This window comes from Myxine glutinosa, chromosome 6, assembly GCF_964187855.1.
Source record: "Myxine glutinosa chromosome 6, kmMyxGlut1.1, whole genome shotgun sequence".
Taxonomy (NCBI): Eukaryota; Metazoa; Chordata; class Myxini; order Myxiniformes; family Myxinidae; genus Myxine; species Myxine glutinosa.
In genome coordinates, this window is record NC_136266.1 from 129,571,684 (window position 1) to 129,586,433 (window position 14,750).

The window sequence follows — 14,750 nt, forward strand, 5'->3', positions numbered from 1 at the left end:
AGGGCTTTGGAATGGTCTGCTGCTCGAGTGCTTCAAAAGTGCCAACGATATTTTAGATTATACTGCCTTGGGATAAGGCTGTTGGTCGGAAGCACCGTGGGGTGCCATTTCCGAGTGGCACAAGCATTGGCCAACACCCCCGGGTCACGAAACAACGGGTCTCTTCCCTTTTTATTAAAAAAGAAAACCCCACAAGTTGCCATCGGAATCCAACGCCACAGGCTCCTGCCTCTCTGCATCAATGTTAAAAGTAATCATACAGAATTTCGTTTGATCAAATGTAATAACTGTGCTTGAGAAATTTTGACCGGTTGGGGCAGCGGATTGCAACAGTAGTGCTGTCAGGAGATGCCTCCAGTGGCACGGATCTCCCTCCCTCACCCCTCCAATCCCCCAAACCTCCCAAACCCTACCTTGACCTAAATACATCATTACAGAACCCTTTATATGATGCCGAATGTTCCATGTAATGTCGGGATATGAATGGTGTGATGTTACCGGGAGTTGTAAATGCTTTCTCATTTGGTATGATGCTGGTGCTGTAATTGGGGCTTTTGGGGGGAGGGAGAGAGGGGAAGGGGGAGTGGGAGAGAGGGGGGAAGGGGAGGAGGGATGCAGGAGAGGAAGGGGGGGAGGCAGGAGAGGAAGGGGGGAGGGGAGGGAGGGGAGGGAGGAGGCAGGAGAGGAAAGGGGAGGGGGAGGCAGGAGAGGAAAGGGGAGGGGGAGGCAGGAGAGGAAGGGGGTATATGCTGGTGGGTGAATGTGGCGTTCATCACGTTTCTGAGTTAAATGTCATGCCGATCAGGAAGAAGAAGAATCCGTACTACCAACTTCGTACACTTCCGGAATTGTTTGATTTATTTGTGTTCAAATGTCTGATTGTTTTGTATTTATATATGCGGATGTGTACTTGTATATAACTGTCATTAATTTAAAAAAGCTTAGGCACTATCGAACAATTCCTTTTTTTTTACTCCAAAAAAACCGCTTTTTTTTTCAATTTTTTTTTTTTTGGCCTAAAACACTCCCAGGCACTCACTGATGAAGCTCTGAAAGTTTGACGAAGATCCGTTCAGCCATCCCAGAGAAAAATGGCGACACAGGCAGACAGACAGACATCTCTCTTATATAGTAGATTGCTGTGGAAATGGCTCCCAAGAGTTAATGCTTAGAATAGAGCAGTGATTTCCTTAAAGTGAATGCCCAGCATACGTGTAAAGTAATTAATTGTAATATTAGATATGCGTCGCTTTTATGTCGAGTTAGACGACGCACACCCATCCCCATGCTTGTATCTAAAATGATCAAACAGTTTGACCCTATTTTTACCATTCTCCCCTCTGTAATCTGTCCTAAATGTCTTCTTTTAGTGATCACAAGGCCTTGCAGCGCAATTTTAGGTCATGCAGAAAAGTTATCGTAACTGGCACGGCTTATCTCAGAGCTTCAGCTTACCTGGGAGCTATGTGGTGAATGGTCACTCGACCACCCGGCTAAGCATTGGCCAGTTCCAATGGTAAGGTAGCGGCAAGGGGCGTGGCGAGTCATCTGTGATGCATGGGCCCGAGGGTATAAAGGTGGAGGCAACTCAGGAAGGGAAGGAGATACTCTGAGAATCCAGCGCACAAGGACACTCAGTGCCCTGGAAGCATTGGTGGAAAGAGAGTGGCAATTCTATGTGCAGGAAAATTGCATGCTTGGTCAGGGCCACCAAGATAGCTCAGATGGCACAGCCTTGGTACGGTTTTTCAGAGAACCTGGGTATGATTCCTGGTCTGGGTGTGTAATTTTCCCACATATATCAATTTCATTATTTATAATCCTGTTCATTAATGTAACTATCTCTAAATGTTGAAAGTCACAGTCATATGGCAGTCCGAACAAAATATGGCCATCAATGGATCATGGGCCAAGGGTAAGTCGTGGGCGATTGCCACGGTTAAGCCTTTCCCGGTCGCTTACCCTTGGCATTCGCTTTGTGATTGCAGTCATCTAGTTACCAACGTGTGGTTGTTTGTTTGTGCTCTAACCTTTTAAAGGCTGAGCATCAAGCAAGGAAACAGCACGTACTTTGGTATGAGCACCAAACAAAGAAGCAGCACATACTTTGGTATGAGCACCAAACAAAGAAGCAGCACTACTTCGGTATGAGCACCAAACAAAGAAGCAGCACGTACTTTGGTATGAGCACCAAACAAAGAAGCAGCACATACTTTGGTATGAGCACCAAACAAAGAAGAAGCACTACTTTGGTATGAGCACCAAACAAAGAAGCAGCACATACTTTGGTATGACCACCAAACAAAGAAGCAGCACGTACTTTGGTTTTTTTTTTTTGGTTTTTTTTGTATACAAGATCGAGGCTCGTGAAAGAGCGAACATTAATCGCACAGAAAGACAAACAGACACACAAAACAAATAACATCGGGAGCGGTAGACAAGATGGGGAGAGAGGGGGAAGGACACAAACACAACATTTGAGAGCAGGGACCGAGAGACATGGAGACATCGAGAGAACTGTGGGAGGGAGAGGGCTTTGGTGGGGAGGCATGGGAAGGGGGGGGGGGTGGGAGAGGTATAAAACATATGGACACTGCCAAGACTTCCAGGAAAGAAGTTGGAATTTCAAACAAGGTGGATCTGGGGTGAATTAGTGGGGGTAGAAAAGATCAAGGTTTTGGATGGGGGAAGATAAGAGATGGTGGTGAACAGCTGTTTTGAAGACCTGGAGGGAGGAGTGTGATTGAAGTGAGTGTGGGAGTTTGTTCCAGAGGCGGGAGAAAAGAGGAATGAAAGAGTGAAGGTGAGCAGAGAGCCGAGATTTCGGCAGTTTAACCATCAGAGGGTGGCTGGCAGATCTTGTGCGACCTGTAGGAATATTTGGGGGACAGAGCATAGAGAGAGCTGGGGGAGCAAGGCCGGAGAGGAGTCGGTAGAAGACAGAAAGACCACCTACCTGCCTGCGGTGAGTGAGTGAAAGGCCCTCAGAGATAGCTTCATCGCGGGAGATTCCAATGATTCTGAAAGCTTTGGATTCAACAGCGTGAAGCCGAGCCAGGTGTGAGGCAGGAGCACCAGCCCATAGGGGAGAACAGTATTCCATTGAGCTGCGGATGAAAGCCTTGTATGTGGTGAGGAGCTCAGGTGTGCCTAGGAAGGACTTCGCACGACGGAGGATGCCCAGTCGGCGACTGGCTTTGGAGGCCAGCTTGGAAATGTGGTTTTCCCAAGAAAGATCATGGCAGATGGTGAGACCCAAAAGCTTGAGCGACAGAACTTCTTGGAGAGGATTGTTGAGAAAGTAGATGGGAGGGTTGTCCAGTCGATCTTTTCGGAGAGACATAGTAAGAGTGTGAGATTTGTCAGGATTGAAAGTCATGTTCCACATGTTTGACCAGTCTGTGATTTTGTCCAGGTCTTCAGAGAGTGAGGAGGCTGCAGACTGCCGATCTGAGGGAAGAGGAATGGAGCGGCAGAGAGTGGAGTCATCAGCAAAGAGATACAGAGGATTTTCCTGAGAGTCGGAGAGATCATTGATAAAGACCAGAAAAAGCACAGGGCCCAGCACACTGCCTTGGGGAACTCCAGCCTGAACGGGAAGGGGAGATGAGAGAAATCCATTCAGGGCCACACGTTGACTACGACCAGAGAGGAAGTCCGCAAGCCATGCATGGAGATTTCCATGGATACCATAGGAGGAGAGTTTGGTGAGCAGAGCTGGGTGCCAGACCGTATCGAAGGCACGTGATATGTCAAGGGAGACAGCTCTGATTTCCTGTTTGGCATTGAGGACCTCCATCCATTGTTGAGACAGCAGAAGCAGCATGTCCAGAGTAGAGTGACCTGGTCTGAAACCAAATTGATGATCAGAGATCAAGCCATTGGAGAAGAGGAAAGATTTCATATCCAAAGCAATGATGGATTCCATGACTTTGCTGATAATTGGGAGTAGGCTGATTGGTCTGTAGTTGCAAGGATCTGTTTTTGCACCTTTTTTGTGTAAAGCGGTAATGTTTGCTGATTTCCAGGATGCTGGCAGATGACCTTGAGCAAAAGATAGGGTGAAAAGAACAGAGAGAGGGTGAGATAGAGCGCCAGAGCAGGATTTTAGGACCCGTGGGCTGATGCCATCTGGTCCAGTTGCAGAATCAGAATCGAGGTTTGACAAAAACTCCTCCACCTTGTCAGGAGAGAAGGTCACAGAGTCCAGGAGCAGTTTGGTTCGACTGGGAAAGGTGGGAACAGAGAGAGATGGGTTTGGGACTAAGGATTTTGAGGCAAACACAGAGTTGAGGCATTCGGCTTTGTCACGTGCGATGTCAACTGTGTGGCCATTTGAGGTAAGGGAGGGGATGGAGGGGGAACAAACACCAGAAACGGATTTGACCAGACGCCACCAGGATTTGGAGGAAGGAGACAGGTTTGAGAGTTCATTCTTGAGTGAGGAGAGATAGTGCTTCCTGGCACTCCTGAGGGTAGACACACACTTGTTCCGAGCTTGGTGGAAGGAACTGAGATTTCCTTCAGTTGGATTAGCCTTCCAAGAGGCAAAGGCAAGTTGTTTCAGGGCAACTGCCTCACCACAAGATTCAGTGTACCATGGACGGGAGGAAGGGTAAGACAACTGAAGGCGAGATGGGATAAATCTGTGCATGAGAGAGATCAGTTTGCTTTGGAAGAATTCCCAGGAAGAATTGATGTCAGAGGCAGTGGAGATGGGAGACCAATCCAGACGATTGATGGCTGCTTGCAGACCGTCCCAGTCGGCCTGAGTGCAAAGTGCTTTGTTTTATGAGCACAAAACAAAGAAGCAGCAGGTACTTTGGTATGAGCACCAAACAAAGAAGCAGCACATACTTTGGTATGAGCACCAAACAAAGAAGCAGCACGTACTTTGGAATGAGCACCAAACAAAGAAGCAGCACATACTTTGGTATGAGCACCAAACAAACAAGCAGTATGTACTTTGGTTTGAGCACCAAACAAAGAAGCAGCACGTACTTTGGTTTGAGCACCAAACAAAGAAGCAGTACGTACTTTGGTATGAGCACCAAACAAAGAAGCAGCACGTACTTTGGTTTGAGCACCAAACAAAGAAGCAGCACATACTTTGGTATGAGCACCAAACAAAGAAGCAGCACGTACTTTGGTATGAGCACCAAACAAAGAAACAGTACGTACTTTGGTTTGAGCACCAAACAAAGAAGCAGCACGTACTTTGGTTTGAGCACCAAACAAAGAAGGAGCATGTACTTTGGTATGAGCACCAAACAAAGAAGCAGCACGTATTTTGGTTTGATCATCAAGCAAGGAAACAGCACGTACTTTGGTATGAGCACCAAACAAAGAAGGAGCACGTACTTTGGTATGAGCACCAAACAAAGAAGCAGCACGTATTTTGGTTTGATCATCAAGCAAGGAAACAGCACGTACTTTGGTATGAGCACCAAACAAAGAAGGAGCACGTACTTTGGTATGAGCACCAAACAAAGAAGCAGCACGTATTTTGGTTTGATCATCAAGCAAGGAAACGGCACGTACTTTGGTTTGAGCACCAAACAAAGAAACAGTACGTACTTTGGTTTGAGCACCAAACAAATAAGCAGCACGTACTTTGGTTTGAGCACCAAACAAAGAAACTGCACGTACTTTGGTATGAGCATCAAGCAAGGAAACAGCACTAATTTAGTATGAGCATCAAGCAAGGAAACAGCATGTGCTTTGGCTTGAATTTTTCGATAACGACTGCCCTCCCATACTTAGAGCCGACACTCTAACCTTTATCACCCCTTCCCTTTGCCACCAGTCTTTTAAACTCCCCTAAACCTTTTCATCCCATACATCTACGTCCCTTTCCTCTATTATCTTATATTTTTGTTCTTCAATGGCTCCAGTCCCCCCACTCCCACCCCACACCCCAATATTAACCCTGTGCTCGCAAAGCAAAAAGCGGGGTTAAGCATTCAGTTCCGTACGTATGTGTGCCGTGTGCCGTTCGTATCTGCATTTTAAAAATTCATTTTCTCGGCAACCGTTGGTCCGATTGACATTAAATTTTCACCATAGGAGCGCCTCCTCCTGTAGAATATTGTAATGAATTTTATGACGTCATAGGTCACGTGGTACAGGCGCAATATTGGAAAAACTTCGCACCTCTATATCTCCCAAACCGCTCCATGGAAAAAAGTGAGACCTGGCTCATTGTCAACTACTCCGCATGGGGAATAAGATGTGTTAATGATGATGTCATCAGTGCATACATTATGACGTCATTATTCGACAAGTACAACACTTATCCGATCATTATTTTAAAAAAATTCAGCAACTGTTGGTCTGATTGACACGAAATTTTCACCATAGGAGCGCCTCCTCCTTCAGAATATTTTAATGATAATCATGACGTCATAGGTCATGTGGTACAGGCGCCATCTTGGGAAAAACGAAAAATGTTTCACCTCTATCTCCAAAACCGCTGCATGGAAAAAATTGAAACATGGCTCATTGTAAAGAACTCCATATGGGGAATAGGTGTTGTTAACGATGACGTCATAATTTGACAGGGACAATGCTCAGTCTGATCAGTTTGAAATGTATTGAGCGTGATCTATGCAACAATTATATTCAAGAATATAAATTTATGATGTCATCGCTCACGTGGTCTGGCAGCCATATTGGATCAAAGAAAAGAAATGTTCAAAAACAGAAGAGTTGGATCGCAACAAGTTGACTGCGCAGGGTAAGTATTCTATGAATACCATCGAGTTGCATATGTACTATGTGCGCGCATGACTCCTTTTTGAGAATGGACTGGCAGGATGGCATAGAGGTGCGCACACTCAATTATGAGCAGTCTAAGCTGGATTTGAATCTCCGCCCTCGCTATAAGCTGTCATCCTGGTGTGTCGCAGGGAGGGTAATTCATCGATGTGTGTATCATCGCTTGGATGGACGCTACATTGGGCATCCTGACTGCCGGCATCAGTTGGTGGACATTAAAGATTCCATGGTTTCCTAAGTGAAGAATAGTTGAGCCATTGCTGGCACTATGGCCAAATTACAAATTCCTAACTTGCAGAGGATGGTGCATCCGCGACACAACGACGCCATTGATGCTACTGCACTCACATTCATGTACTGCATATGGAAGAAGAGTACAAATTTTGAAATCATTGGACCAACAGACAGTTACTGTACAACAGGATGAAAAAAAAAATCAGTGTGACATCAGAACGTGCTGAGCACACCACTCACTGGTAACGGAAATGCGGTGCAATTTGAAATTAGACTAAATACGTCAAAGATAATGCAGGAGTTTGGTTTGAGAAAATACAGGCTGAGCTCCTAATTGCAAGCCATTGCTGCTGTAATGATAACCAAGCCTTTAAATGGTAGCCTACAGTTTTGCCCTTGCCCACATTGCTGTACACCGCTGAGCCGATATTGTGGCCATGAAAACGCAGGTACCATAGCATTTCCACAATTGGATAATTGAAGTAACCCATGTAGCCATTGATGTCGGACCAAATTTGACGATGACGGTCAGTACAGCTGGCAGTTTGTCTTGCCAGACAGAGTTGGAAAGGCATCGTTGGCTACCTGGAGAAAGAGGGCTGAGTATTTTTATTTTGTACACGTTCCATTGCTGGCAGGGTTTTAATATGGCACGGCTCCAAGGTCTTTGGTCTCATTTTAGCTCCGGTGTTATTGTTAACACTTGGGTGAGCAAAGTTTAATAACGTTTAGATAAAGGTTCCGAAGAATTATTTCATTTGAAATGGAAAACCAAATACAACATTGAAGTCATCAGAAGGAACCCGAATAAGCAAAGAGCAAAGACGGAGTTATCGGGAGGGACCTGGATAGGATTCGGGTTTCAGCCGCTACTCCACAACCCTCAAACACATCCAGGCACAGCCAAGTGAACCTTGAAATCTCTGCAAGAATTCACTTCTCGTTGGACAGATAGATGAAGAAAGACAAAAAAGGAAGAACAAGCAAGAATTCGAATGAATGAGAAATGTGAAAAAGTAGAAAGAAATGTGAAAGAAACTAAGATCCCTAACTCCTAGCCCTAGCTCCATCCCTTAGCTCCTAGCCCGAACTCCGAGCCCTAGCTCCTAACCCTAGCTCCTTCCCTTAACTCCTAGCCCTAACTCCTTCCCTTAACTCCTAGCTCCTAGCCCTAACTCCTAGCCCTAACTCCTTCCCTTAACTCCTAGCCCTAACTCCTTCCCTTAACTCCTAGTCCTAGCTCCTTCCCTTAACTCCTAGCCCTAACTCCTAGCCCTACCTCCTAACCCTAGCGCCTAGCCCTAGCTCCTAGCCCTATGTCCTAGCCCTAACTCCTAACTCTTAGCCCTAACTCTAGCTCCTAGCCCTAGCTCCTTCCCTTAACTCCAAGCCCTAACTCCTTCCCTTAACTCCTAGTCCTAGCTCCTTCCCTTAACTCCTAGCCCTAACTCCTAGCCCCAGCTCCTAGCCCTAGCTCCTAGCCCTATGTCGTAGCCCTAACTCCTAGCTCTTAGCCCTAACTCTAGCTCCTAGCCCTATGTCCTAGCCCAAGCCCTAACTCCTAGCCATAGCTCCTAGCCCTATGTCCTGGCCCTAACTACTAGCCCCAGGTCCTAGCCCTAGCTCCTAGCCCTAACTCCTAGCCCTAACTCCGAGCCCTAGTTCCTAGCCCTAACTCCTAGCCATAACTCCGAGCCCTAGCTCCTAGCCCTAACTCTGAGCCCTAGTTCCTAGCCCTAACTCCTAGCCATAACTCCGAGCCCTAGCTCCTAGCCATAGCTCTTAGCCCTATGTCCTGGCCCTAACTACTAGCCCCAGGTCCTAGCCCTAGCTCCTAGCCCTAACTCCGAGCCATAATTCCTAGCCCTAATTCCTAGCCCTAACTCCTAGCCCTAACTCCGAGCCCTAGCTCCTAGCCCTAACTCCGAGCCCTAGCTCCTAGCCCTAACTCCGAGCCCTAGCTCCGAGCCCTAACTCCGAGCCCTAACTCCGAGCCCTAGCTCCTAGCCCTAACTCCGAGCCGTAGCTCCTAGCCCTAACTCCGAGCCCTAGCTCCGAGCCCTAACTCCGAGCCCTAGCCCTAGCTCCTAGCCCTAACTCCTAGTCCGAGAAAGATGTTGGGAAGAACCCAGATAAATAGATTTCAGCAGTTCTTCCTCAGGAAAAGACGCAGCAACAGTTATAAGCTACCAGAGGTCCAAATGTATTCTTTGGAATGTATTTTCCTTAGGATAAGCAGAACCCCAAATCAAAAACGGAATACTGGCGACTTCCCCTTTAAGCATCTATCGAAGCTCTGCAGCAGCATGTGGCAGGAGCTTCTTCTTGTGCACTTTGAGCAAGAGCCTATCTTTTGAGGTGCTGACAAAACAATTATTCTCCTCTATTATTGGACCCAGTAAATAATTATTACATTGTAGCGGTTCCCGCTGAATGTACACAATCGCCTTGCACCTGCCAGGACGCGGCCAGGGCGCGATCGCCATGCCGGGCTCGACCGGATGGGCCCAGACGCGCCTCTCCTGGGCATGCCCGTACTCGCTGTTCCCGGGCACGCCCGAACCTCCCGGGCACGCCCGGTCTCGTCTTTCCCGGGCATGTCCAGACTCGCCTTTCCAGGGCTCGCCCAGAGCGTCCGGGCATGCCCGCTCTCGCCTTTCCAGGGCTCGCCCAGAGCGCTCGGGCACGCCCAGCCTCGACTTGCCAAGCCGCGTCCAGGACGCCCGGGCATGTCCAGACTCGCCTTTCCAGGACTCGCCCTTGACACCCGGGCATGCCCGGTCTCGGTTTTCCCGGGCAAAAGCCCCGGCATAAATGTGTATATATATTGCTGCCCGATAAACGGGCTTGTCAGAATACCTGAGCTGTTTTGTTTTAATAAAGCAACTCAGACGAATTCCGTCTTTGGTCGCGTCAATTCTTTCGACTCGCGTTGGAGCGCAGCTCCTTCACTGGTGACCTACCGACATGGACACGGCAGTGACTCTTAAACTGCCTACCTTCTGGGAGGCTCACGCGGCTGTTTGGTTCGCCCAGGCGGACTCCCAGTTCGCCCTGCGAGGCATCACCGCGGACGACACCCGCTTCCACCACGTCATGGCAGCGCTCGGTTCCACCACCGCGGCCCGCGCCCTGACCCTCCTCGAGCACCCGCCGGCTGCTGACAAGTATGACGCGCTGAAGACGCTCCTCCTCGACGCTTTCGCCCTCTCACCGGCGGCACGCGCACGGCGCCTGCTCGACCTGCCCGAGCTCGGCGACACGCGCCCGTCCGAGCGCATGGACTATATGCTCTCGTTGCTGGGTGAGCACTCTCCGGATTTTCTGTTCCGCGAGCTGTTCCTTCGCCAGCTGCCTCACCCGGTACGCCTCGCCCTGGCTGGCACGTCGATCACCGATCCCCGCGCCCTCGCCAGGGAAGCCGATAAGATCTCCTCGGCGGGCCAACACATCGGCGCGGCTACCTGGAGCCTGCCGCCGTCCGAGGCGACGCCCACGACGCCCGAGTGCCCTGCGCGGTTGGAGGCCGAACTGCCGGTGCAACTGGCGGCCGCCACACCATGCTGACCGCTTCCGACACGACGGCCGGGGCCTCCACCTGACCAGGCGTGGTGTTATTACCACGCCAGGTTCGGACACAAGGCTCGAACGTGCCGACCCCCGTGCACTTTCGGCAAGTCGGGAAACGGCCGGGCCGGCGTTCATTCCCAGCCATGAGCACCGGCCACTCGGGCAACTTGCTTTTTATTCGGGACAAAGCGTCCGGGCGGCGTTTCCTTTGTGACACCGGCGCCCAACTGAGCGTCATACCCGCCTCCGAGCAGGACAGGCGGGACGCCGTTTGCGGCCCCTCTTTGGTCGCTGCTAATGGCTCGGCCATACGCACTTTCGGCCCGCGCGACGTCACCCTCTGCTTCGGCAGCCAGCGCTTTCAGTGGACCTTTGTGACCGCCTGCGTCCCCATGGCTTTGCTGGGCGCCGACTTCCTCTGCGCGCACGGGCTGCTGGTCGATGTCAAACGACGTCGCCTTGTCAACGCCGAGACCTTCAGCTCCCTGGCGTGCACGATGAGCAGCTCCGCGCCGACCGAACTGGCGTGCGCCCTCCCGACGGCGAACGCGTTCGCTCGCCTGCTCGCGGAATTCCCGGCCCTCACGCGGCCGACGTTTTCGGCCGTCGCAGTGCGGCATGGGATCGAGCACCACATACCCACTACGGGCCCGCCGGTCTACGCCAGGGCCCGCCGCCTCGACCCGGCCAAGCTCGCCATGGCAAAGGCCGAGTTCGACGCGTTGGAGCACCTCGGCATCGTGCGGCGCTCCAATAGCGCGTGGGCCTCACCACTGCACATCGTGCCAAAGCCGGGGGGCGGATGGCGCCTGTGTGGCGACTACCGCCGCCTCAACGACGCTACCACCCCCGACAGGTACCCGATCCCGCACATCCAGGACTTTTCCGCCCGTGTGGCGGGACGGGTCATATTTTACAAAATTGACCTGATACGGGGATACCACCAGGTACCTGTCCGGGCGGCTGACGTCCCGAAGACGGCCGTCATCACGCCGTTCGGCCTGTTCGAATTTTTGAGGATGCCGTTTGGCCTCAAGCACGCGGCCCAGGCGTTCCAGCGCTTAATGGACGGCGTGCTGCGTGACCTGCCATTTCTTTTCGTCTATCTGGATGACTTCCTCATCGCCAGCACGTCCCGCGCCGAGCACCTCCTCCACCTCCGAACACTGTTCGGTCGCCTCAGCGAGCACGGCTTAATTGTCAACCCGGCCAAATGCCACTTCGACACGACGACCATTGACTTTTTGGGCCACCGCATCACAAAGACCGGGGCCGTGCCGCTGCCGACCAAGGTCGAGGCCATCACCACGTTCCCGCGTCCCCGTTCCATCAAGGCCCTACAAGAGTTCCTCGGCATGGTGAATTTTTATCACCGATTCGTGCCTCGCGCTGCTCAGCTCATGCGGCCCCTTTACGAGGCCCTCCGGGGCAAGCCGGCCAAGCATGACATCGTTTGGTCCGCGGCCATGGACGCGGCCTTTGCGAGCGCAAAACGGGCCCTCGCCGACGCAACGTTGCTGGCTCACCCGGTGCTCAACGCGCCCATCGCCCTCACTACGGACGCCTCCAACTACGCGGAGGGCGCCGTCCATGAACAATGGGTGGACGGGGTTTGGCAGCCACTCGCTTTTTTCAGCCGGCAACTCCGGCCGAACGAGTTAAAATACAGCACGTTCGACCGCGAGCTGCTCGGTCTATTCCTGGCCGTTCGCCATTTCCGACACCTCCTGGAGGGCCGCCCGTTCACGACTTTCGTCGACCATAAGCCGTTGGTCTACGCAATGGCCAAAGTCACGGAGCCGTGGTCGGCCCGTCAGCAGCGCCACCTCTCCGCCGTGTCGGAATTCACCACGGACATCCGGCACGTCGCCGGCAAAGACAACGCCGTGGCCGACTGTCTTTCTCGGGCCAGCGCGAACGCGGTCCACCTCGGCGTGGACTTCGCGCTCATGGCGGCCGACCAGACCACCGACACCTCGGTGCAGGCCCTCCAGGCGGCGGACACGGGCCTCCGCCTGGCCGACATCCCCTTCGCGGGCACCGTCCTGCTCTGCGACGTCTCCCAGGGCCAGCCTCCCCCCATCGTGCCCGTTTCCTGGCAGCGCCGCATCTTCGCCTCCATCCACGGCCTTTCTCACCCGGGCCGGAAAGCTTCTCAGAAGCTGGTGTCGGCGCGTTTCGTCTGGCACGGCCTTCGACGGAACGTCCGCGACTGGGCCAACGCCTGCACGGCCTGCCAGCGGGCCAAGGTCCACCGCCACACCCAGGCCCCGCTAGCACCTTTCACCGTGCCTGCACGGCGTTTCGACCACGACCACGTCCACGTGGACCTGGTGGGTCCCCTGCCCCCATCGCGGGGGTTCACCCACCTGCTCACCATGGTGGACAGGACCACCAGGTGGCCGGAGGCCGTGCCCCTCACCTCCACCACCACCGCCAACGTGGCGCAGGCGTTCATCGCCACCTGGGTCGCGCGCTTCGGCACACCGGCGGACATCTCGTCCGACCGCGGCCCACAGTTCACGTCCGAACTTTGGGGCGCGGTCGCCCGCTCGTTGGGGGTCACGCTGCATCGCACCACGGCCTACCACCCCCAAGCCAACGGGTTGTGCGAGCGGTTTGACCGCTCCACGAAGGCCGCACTCATGGCCGGCCTTCAGGACGACAGTTGGACCGACCGGCTGCCGTGGGTCCTTTTGGGCCTCCGCACGGCCCCCAAGGAGGACCTCCGGGCGTCCGCCGCCGAGCTCGTCTACGGCCATCCGCTCCGCGTCCCGGGCGAGTTTGTGCCCGACGCTACCAGTCCCTGGTCCGCCGCACACCAGCGCTCGGACCTCCAGGAGGCCGCCCGACGATTTGCCCCCGTGCCAACGTCCCGCCACGGTGGCCCCCAGTCCTACGTCCCCCCGGCGCTTCGCACAGCGGAGTACGTCTTTGTGCGTCATGACGCGCACCGGGGGCCACTCCGGCCGCCGTACGACGGGCCCTTCCGGGTCCTGCGACGGGGCGACAAGTCCTTAGTCGTCGACGTCGGCGGCCGGTCGGACCGGATCTCTGTGGACCGCCTCAAACCGGCGCACGTGGACGTCGACCGACCACCACGGTTGGCCCCTCCTCCGCGGCGAGGCCGCCCCCCGTCCACAGTTCCCCCCGCTCGACCACCCACCACCAGATCGCCCCCCCCCCCCCCCACGACCCTCCAGGGGTCGCTTTGGTCGGGTCATCCGGACCACCCTTAAATTGACCCTGCCGGTGCAGGTCGATTCTGGAGGGGCGTGTGTAGCGGTTCCCGCTGAATGTACACAATCGCCTTGCACCTGCCAGGACGCGGCCAGGGCACGATCGCCATGCCGGGCTCGTCCGGACGGGCCCAGATGCGCCTCTCCTGGGCATGCCCGGACTCGCTGTTCCCGGGCACGCCCGAACCTCCCGGGCACGCCCGGTCTCGTCTTTCCCGGGCATGCCCGCTCTCGCCTTTCTAGGGCTCGCCCAGAGCGCCCGGGCATGCCCAGCCTCGACTTGCCAGGCCGCGTCCAGGATGCCCGGGCATGTCCAGACTCGCCTTTCCAGGACTCGCCCTTGACACCCGGGCATGCCCGGTCTCGGTTTTCCCGGGCAAACGCCCCGGCATAAATGTGTATATATATTGCTGCCCGATAAACGGGCTTGTGAGAATACCTGAGCTGTTTTGTTTTAATAAAGCAACTCGGACGAATTCCGTCTTTGGTCGCGTCAATTCTTTCGACTCGCGTTGGAGCGCAGCTCCTTCAACATCAAACGTTGCTACATCGAACAGATTGCAGCCCAGCAAATACAAATTGTTATTCAAACTGGGTCGGCACGGAGCACTCAATGTATTAATGCTTATAAGGTTTTGATTAAATTAGAGCCAGGGCCTGTCGCTGGACATTGTCTGCTCCTGCGGCAATGCTTATGTCTTCTTCTTCTTTAGTATGCAGCACATGGCTGTGGGTTGCATCATTTGCAAGGGGCACAGCTGTACCACCTGTAGGCTGGGGCAGGAATTTGTCATTTTTTCATGGTACCGGCGATAACTTGTCTACTCTTTGTGAAGGGCATAGTGGGATTTTTTCATGTCCAGCAACTAATGCCGGTAGACGGGATGCCCAATTTAACGTCCACCCGAGGGACATTGACTGTCTGATGAC

At 53.2% G+C, this 14,750-nt stretch overlaps 1 protein-coding gene across 2 annotated transcripts in view; it reads right to left on the reverse strand.

Moving 5' to 3' along the window:
- LOC137430292 (leucine-rich repeat-containing protein 75A-like) overlaps nucleotides 1–14,750 on the reverse strand; it is a 97,185-nt gene that overhangs the window by 16,687 nt on the left and 65,748 nt on the right. The gene's annotated exons all lie outside the window — the stretch shown is intronic.